We start from the raw sequence: 8,705 nt of genomic DNA on the forward strand, positions 1-8,705 counted from the left end.
TCTTAAAATGTAAAGGAAATATCCTTTTCAGTTTCAATTCTGCATATTCAATTTTAATTTTTCATAATGTTTTCATACACATTTGTAACAATGCTTTCTATCATTCTAATGAAATTCAAACCGCAAATCCTTTTTTTCAAAAAATCTTTATTTTGCAAAATCGCAACATCTTTTATTTGCCTGATTTAATTTTATTCCTCCGTTAAAGCGATGATTTGAATTTTTTTTTTGATTGACTGTTTAAATTTTTCACAAATACATTGCCTTCTTAAGAGAATTTCTTGTTATATATGATATTACATTAGGGTTATGATGGACTCCCTTTTTTATTGTTGGTAATTTCATGACCCAAAAATTCCATATTTTTAAGAGTAATTATATGCATTGTTTTTTATCTCGAACGATTTTACCATAAATTAATTCTACTATAAAGAAATGCAATTAATTTATCTAGCATTTAATTTTTGTTATTGCCTCTTCGGGGTGGCGATTTCTTTAACAAATCAAAATACTAAATAGCAAATTTCAAAAAAAAAAAAAATACAGTGCTTAAGCCCTTTGTATCATTTTTATGCATTTTGACAAATAAATTTTCCAATGCCTCAATTAAATTTCTTTTTGTATTAATGAGTATTTATTGTATTTAAAAATAAAATTTCCTTAGAATATTATATTGAATATGAAACTCGTCTGATGTAACATTTTGCCTGCACAACTTTTTACTTGTTTGTATCTACTTGGATGACATTCTATTTTGTACATTTATTGTCATTTTCACCGGCGTCCAGGCCTAGGAGTAGCGCGTCTTCCTCGTGATCTTCCGGGTTCGAGTCCTGGTTCGGCCATGGTTGTTCTCTTCCTTGTGTTCTCCCTGTGAGGTGGATGAATGAGCCCCCCCCCCTGTAAAAAGGGGTTGTGCAAGCGAATGTGTGTGTGTTACCTTCATTTGAGCTAGAAGTCAGACGTCTGCTCTCGGATGCTCAGGGGTCTTTTCTCTCAGAAGCTACTACGCAAAAAGTTGGCTTAAATAATCACACGACAAAAAAAGTTATTTTCATTAATTTAAATCTACCGAACCTTTGAGATATTTAAGGAATAATGATCATTTTCATATCGAATTATAACGTTTGAGAATGAAGAAATTTTAGATAATTTTAAAATTATGGCAATTCGGTATTAGAATATTGTCGGGATAGACAATTGTGGGTTTAAACTCTACTGTTATTTTTATGTTTTATTTCGGTTAAAACACAAAGGAATTGGGCTGAGTTTTGTCTTAAAACTTGAATTTTTGGATAAAAAGTAGACGAGGACAAAGAAAATTGCATGCAAAAATTATCCTCATTACTGTACTGTCTTAAACCTGACCGATCAAAAAAAAAAAAAAGAGTAACATAACAAAACAACTATTTTATTTATAGCTTTATATATATACAAGAAAACATCTTGTTCTCATCAAGGTTAATATTTACAAAATTCACACAAAAGTTGAAAGTTAATCATGAAATAATTCCTCGATCAATTCGCAGAATAAACACCACAAAAAATGCTAACAGGCTGTTAGTGCAAACGGCTACTTCAGGGGTAGCTCCAGAAAACCACCGATCTCAATCAAGCGGATTTTAACACAGAACCCCGAATCACAAGGAGTTTCTCACAAAATCAGGAACAACTTCGAATACCCACGTCTCTCCGACTTACACGCCTCTCACTGCTCTTCTCTCCTCTCAAAACAAAAAACCCGCATTTTATTTCCGTCATATCTCTCTTGAAGACATGAGGGATCTCTTTGAAACGACGAACGCCCATATTTATCGTTTATCAGGATACAAGTAATGACCAGACACAATGACTACTGGCTAAAAAGGTCCCCTAAGTAAAGTCTGGTGGTACTTAATAATGGGTAGGATAGCAGATGATGTTACATCTGTCCGGAATTCCAATTATCAGGTGAGAGTAACGGAGAACGTTACATTTCCAAATTAGCAGTTCTTAATACATATTCTGAAACCTTTCTGAAGGCAACAGAACAAGAAACGTCAATACCTGATCGTCCAATGTTTTACAAGAATAAAAAAAATTATTTTGCATCTTAATCATCATTTTAATTTGAGGTCCATTCAACATTTTTAAATGCTATTACTGAAGTAAGTTTTTGTATAGTTACTGATTAACTCATCACGAAGTAAAATTCCAAGTCAGTTTCCAATAATAAGGTATTTTTCAACAACTTAACTCTCAAATTCAAACTAAGATTTTAAGGCTAAATTACTCATTGTGATGAATTTTGGTTATTCTCACAGTGGATAACTATTATAATGTGAAAGATTAATAACCCTTTGCACTTAAAAAAGTTATTTGATGCATAGTTAATTATTCGTCTAATACAAGGACTTGTTCATTGCCTCAAAGAACAAATACGTATAATTTTTTAAAGTTGAATTTTCGCGTAAAATTAATGGGCAGCTTCTTACTATTCTCTAGTTGATTTTAACATCAAAATCAGTCCCTCGGGGGGGGGCACCTCGAAATGAGGATGAGATGCTTCCGGCATGGTGGTTGGATCTCGCCACCCTGGAGGGTACACTAATAGGTGGTTGATCTGGCTCCTCCCATCGATGACGGGACGTACTTCCTTCGGGGAGGGTTGTACCGTGGCCGGTGATGGCCTTTAGGACTCAACCACAGTTCCCGCCAGTGTTGCTGTTGCGGCGGTTCGGTCATTCAGTTTTATGGTTTAAATCCGTATGCCTTAGGGCGGGTCGGAGAGTTAGATGGTTGACTTAACATCAAAATCAAAAAATAAATAAAACATCAAAATGATGTCTGAGAGGAGTCATCCAAATGCAAAAGATTAGTTTTGATTTTTTTCACATAATTTACAATAAGCTAAGTGAAGCCGTTAAGCAGGAATACTCCCTCTTCAACTTGAAAGTCTCTCTTCCTATCGGATTACTACTTTAATTCAAACTGTTGCAACTGAAAATAAAGGTTTCATGTGAAAAAAAAGTAAAGCGATGGAATTTAATAGTTGAAACAAAGGTTTTGCTCTTGGTCAATATATTACTTCTCTATTATTATCAATATATTACTTTCTCTTATTATATTTCTCTATCATTACCACTTTGACATGCGAAACTTCAACAGGAATGCCTGACATTTACGACAGACTTTCTTTAGTAAAAAGGGATTGAATTCTCAACATTCAAATTAGCGGGGGGAGGGGGTATTGTAAAAGAAAAACAATATGATATGCGATAACCTATATATATATATGATAACCTATGTCAAATTCTAGAGAAAAGAAGTTAATCAATTACAATTCTGAAGCCCTAGAGAAATCAATGGGCACATAATGGCACATCGTGAAGAATAATACTTGAGAGGTAACGTTTGTTTGTAAAATTTCATATGATTGTTTCTCGTGATCTTGAATGTGGAGAAAGAAAAAGAATTTAGACATCCGGTAACTTTTACAAAGAAACGTCCTGTTTTTCATATAATGGTAGCAGATCCTCGGGTTTGGAATTAAGAAAGGTGGGGAGGATCTTGACTTTCTGATCCAGTTTCACCATAGATCCGCTGTACACATAAGAATAGTATACGTTATATACTGTTCTATTAGTATACTGTTCGTTTCAGCATTCTGAGACGACCAGTTTTCGACGATTCTATCTCACTAAGGGGTGAGATGCAGTAGAATGGGCGCACTTCTGGAATTTTTCGTCATTTTTCGACATTGATTTCCGCTCTATTAGGCACTTTTTTGTCCAATTTTTTTCCAAATGTATATGAATATCGTATCGTCTCTAACCGTATTATTTCAATTCAACCCTCGAATAATCCAAGTTTACTTTATTATTAAATGTAATTATCTCCTCTTTTGAACTTTCCTCTTACCCCTATTTTGATGAATTAAACCCAACCTAACGCATGCGCACAAGTGCGGAGGGTTTTAAAATCTGTTGGCAAACTATACATACATATTGTTACGACTTCGTAATATCACTTCCCAACGCAGTTAGTTCTATCGTAAGGAAGTCAGTTTTACGAATGACTCTGATGAATATCGAACAGAAGACAGACTCCCGGGTTTGGAGATCATTTGGCGAATTAAGTTACGAAATGGAAGATTACATAATAAAGAATTTCGGCAACGGGAAAATAAGGATGCTAAGTATAACGATTCTCCTAGAAGTTTCTGGACCCTGTTTCGGAGACTAAGAAAAAACCACGAGGCCGAGCTAGAGTCAGTCAATTGCGTTGAATTCAACGATTAGCGAGTTTAGCATTGGGTCTTTGGTTGGGTCTTGGCATTAAGTATTGAAGCAAAAAGTGCTAAGTAGTCAGTTATATAGTCGACTTAATCCTCAATCCAGTTCAGCCATAGTGAGTAGTAGACAGAGGAGAATATCAAAAGTTTAAGAGATGTAAATAATTGGTTGAGGTCTCTCTTTCTACTGCTCTTTGTAAAATTGCGTTTATTTGCTGCTGTTTTTGTATACGCATCAGCTGTGTTTTACTTTAAGCGTGTTTGGGTCTTCATGTTGGGAAAAACGTATTTATTTTTTATTGTATATGTTGGATTGTTTCACTACACAATCACTACACCAGACTTGTTGATTTTGTGGATTTTCCATATCAATATTTTAATTCCAATAAAGAAAATCACTGCTTTGTCACCTATTATAAATTAAGAAATCGATTTTCAAATTGTTCCAATTTAGCTTCAAAACTGAGTATAAGGTATGAAGTAATTCTAAATAATTAATATTCCGTTGCCGAAAGAACCAGCATTGTTGAAGTTAATCCTAACGATTTGTACTGTACAAATCAGAACATCACTTGAGGGAGTGGTAACAAATATTTTTTTTTATAGAACTTCAGGAAGACTACAATCTAGTTAACAATGTACGGCATAAAGTGATAGCACTTTGAAATGCTACAGAAACTCGTTTTCGCAAATGTTATTAAAATCGACGGCTAATTTTTTTTCAGTGCAACAACTACAGCAACAAAGCTCAGATTCTATGTACTGTAACATTTTCCCGTTTCCCTCACATGGTAATTGGCATTCCGGCCAGATATAACATCCCACTATTTCCCGCACATAGATAAATGTCTACGGACAGCTAGATGTGGATCCTTTTCATTAGTAGTGTCATTGTGTCTGGTCATTTATCGTAACCCGATCAAGGGTCACGGATGTGAGGGTGTCGCCGTTTCAAGTAGATCCATCATGTCTTCAAGGGAGAAGAATGCCAAAACATCCAGATGTTAATTTTTTTTCCATTTTGTATGGATTCCTAACATCTTCGAGGAACAATGAATAAAGAGCAACCGTTGTCACTAAGTGTCGAAGCCAGGTGGACTTTAGCCGGCGTGGATTGAATATAATTAACATGTACTTGGGAAGGGTCAGCTATAGACATGGATCGTTAATAGATATTCCCACGATGGACAGGAGACCATTGAGGAAGCATTGCTGAGCAAATACTGGGTGATCAGGAACTTAAGTTCAACAATGAGAAAATCAAAGTCGGAGATCTGACGGAAATACAATATTTTTTTTTAATTGGGAGAAAAGAGGAGAGCAGTGAGAGGCGTCGAAGGAGAATTCGGAGAAACGTTGGTGCTCGAAGTTGTTCTTGATTTTGTGAGAAGCTCCATGTGATGCGGGCTTTTGTCTTAAGATCCACCCTATTAAGATCGGTGGATTTCTGGACTGGCCCTTGGAGTAGCCATTTTGAGCTAACAACCAGTTAGCGTCATTTTGGTGTTTATTCTCCGGTTTGATCGAGGAACTATTTCATGATTAACATTTCAACTGTTGTTGAATTTTGTAAATAATATTAACCTAGATGAGAACAAGTTGTTTTTGTGTACATATATAGGGCTGCAAATAAAATAACTGTTTTGTTACGCAACTCTCTTATCTGATTGGCCAGGATCAAGATATTACAGTACTTCACAATTTATTATTCTCTCTGTGTAATTACATCACCTTCTTAATTCTATTTCATATTAAATAAATGATTAATGGGTTATAACCATACTAGTCAGCAAACTTATAAAATTAAGTTGTTGAACTATGAAGTTTCTCTTCATAAAGAAACACTGACGACGGTATTTTACGAGCTTCCTTCATTTGAATATTTCTCATAATGGAACTAATAAAAGCTATTATTGACACACTTTTTAATTTTTACCAATGTTCGGATGGCCAAGACGAAACTTTAAAAACAGGCTGCTCAGCCAAGGGGAAAATGGAATTCTAAACGATAAATAATTTAAAATATGCAATTATATATCATCCGCAACATATCTTTGCATCTTAAAATCAAAACCATGTAATAGAAACCTGAGAAATTAGAAAATAATTACAAATTATTAAGACTCTGCTACATAATAAAGTATCCAAATTAAGAACATCTAGGCAATTAGATAACACGGCAAAATTCCATCAAGGCATCATAAGGTACATTCATTATTCAATGCGTCAACAAAGCTTTCAAAAATCACTTCAGAATTTAGCCTTGAACCGTATAGTAGCGAGGACATAACGAGAGTACATGCTACAATAAAAGTCAAGAGTAATTGAAAATTGAAAAATTCAAATAGCCTTCAATCATTGAAAAAAAATTAAAACTCAACCATATGTAACTAAAAAACCTGCTAAAAATTCAACTGAATGAAAAACGTTTTGGACAATTGTAAAAATCGGTTTTTCATTCCTTGAAACCGAAACTAAAATAAATCCAAACTAGAATAAATATCCTCCGAAACGTTTTCACATACTCTTCAATAAAAATTTATTCTTTCCTCCTATGATCAATATTTTTCGCCGTAGGATAAGGCAGCGAACAGCATGGTGATCATTAGATACAAAATATATACATTTGGCTTGAATCTACAATTTTTAAAGAATTTATCATGAGTATTTTTGGAGGCATTTTTGTCGACACCAAAATTGTTTTTGGGAGAGATTGACACAAAAATTTAACATGAAGCTATGCAGTCATAAGACATTTTACCGAATTTCATTGATTAAAATCATTATGTTTATGTGAATATGAAAGTGCGGCCTACAGACCGCCAACCGTTTGACGAATTTGGTTCAAAATTTGATAAATATATATTTTTTAAATGCTAAATTTTATCTATTTAGCTTTTTGCATTTTGTAATTTAATTGCGGTGGAACAACAACATAGACCTACTGTGAATAGATTTCATTTAATATTTGGTTTAGTTAATTTAGTTATATATTAACGTCACGTTGTAAAGCAACACTAGAGCTATTTTGGGACGGACCTTGTAATTTTGAACCGCTCTCAGATAACCAGGACGACATCTGAGCTGGCATTGCCCTCTCCACACCGCACCATAGCAGCGGGAGAACGTTTGACCCTGACGGATCAAACGTGCAACAGACCCCCTTACTCGACGTTTCGTCGGTTGAATTGGGTCTCGAAGCTGAAACCCTCCTGCTCACGAGCCGAGACCTTACCACCAGGCCACTGCGGACCATTTAAAATTTGGTAGAAATCCATAAATTTGATCGTAGTTCTATGTACCAAATTTCAACTGTCAAGCTCAAAGCCTTTTTTGTGTATTGGTTTCACAGATAAACAAACATAATGCCAAAAATGTGCTTTTCGATCTCAAGGAGATCTAAAAAGTGGAGATTCGTCATTTGTCTATTATACTCCCTCTATACTTCTGATACAAGAAAGTAAAGAGAAAAAAAACTTAATACCATTCTTTGAAATTAGTTATTCCCCGCTACGGATACACGTTTTGCTAAGTTACGGTTATTTCCTCAATGTGGTCAGTTTTATGCTTATGATTTATTGAAGAGAACAAAACTTGATTTTGTGTTTTTTCTGTTTGATTGAATTCATCGAATATTTTGAAATTCATCTACTGACGTTAAACCTATTGGACCACTTACCCAAAGAGCTTCGAGGCAAGATTATCATGAAATAGGACAAATCATTTTTATTCAGATTAAGAAGATGTTGCATATGTCAGACCAACAACAAAGTAAGTGCTCTCAATAAGTTGGTTATAATGTCTCTGCTCCAGAGACCCAAAGCTCTAGATTCTGAATATGATCCAAATATTAGTAGCCGTATAAGTGAGTCTTGTTTTCGGTAAATCCTTAAGGGTCAAATATGTTGCCGTTAATGTATCATAGAAGTTTAGAGATAATTGCCAATTGAGGTATCTATTACGTCCTTGCCGTCTGATGCCGACCAACATTTACGAAGTTTATTCTAAACTAGCTTTTGTGCTGCTTCAAAACGCGGCGTATATATAAATATAACAGACTACGTCAAAGTGAGAGATCTATGGCAGTAGATTTAAAATTTACTTCGTTCATATACTTGGAGACTTTTCGATCAAATTTTGCTTTGAACCCTTAATTATCTGCTCCCCAAGTGAAAATATTCCCATCTCACGACCATCTGGGAACCAATAATTTTTTTTAAAAAATGTATTTTCTTTCATTAGAAAGTTTAAAATGTGTCAATTATGTAAAAACAATAATGTAAAAATCATTGAAGAATGGACTATTTGGACATAGTCAAAAGAAAAAAAAAATATTATATGGGACAGCTTTGAAAAGTTTTTAAAAGAATAAAAGAAATCATAGGGCTTTCCAAAGAAAAAATAGTGCAATACATATAAGACAATTCATAAG

This window comes from Argiope bruennichi, chromosome 7 (assembly GCF_947563725.1).
Source record: "Argiope bruennichi chromosome 7, qqArgBrue1.1, whole genome shotgun sequence".
Taxonomy (NCBI): Eukaryota; Metazoa; Arthropoda; class Arachnida; order Araneae; family Araneidae; genus Argiope; species Argiope bruennichi.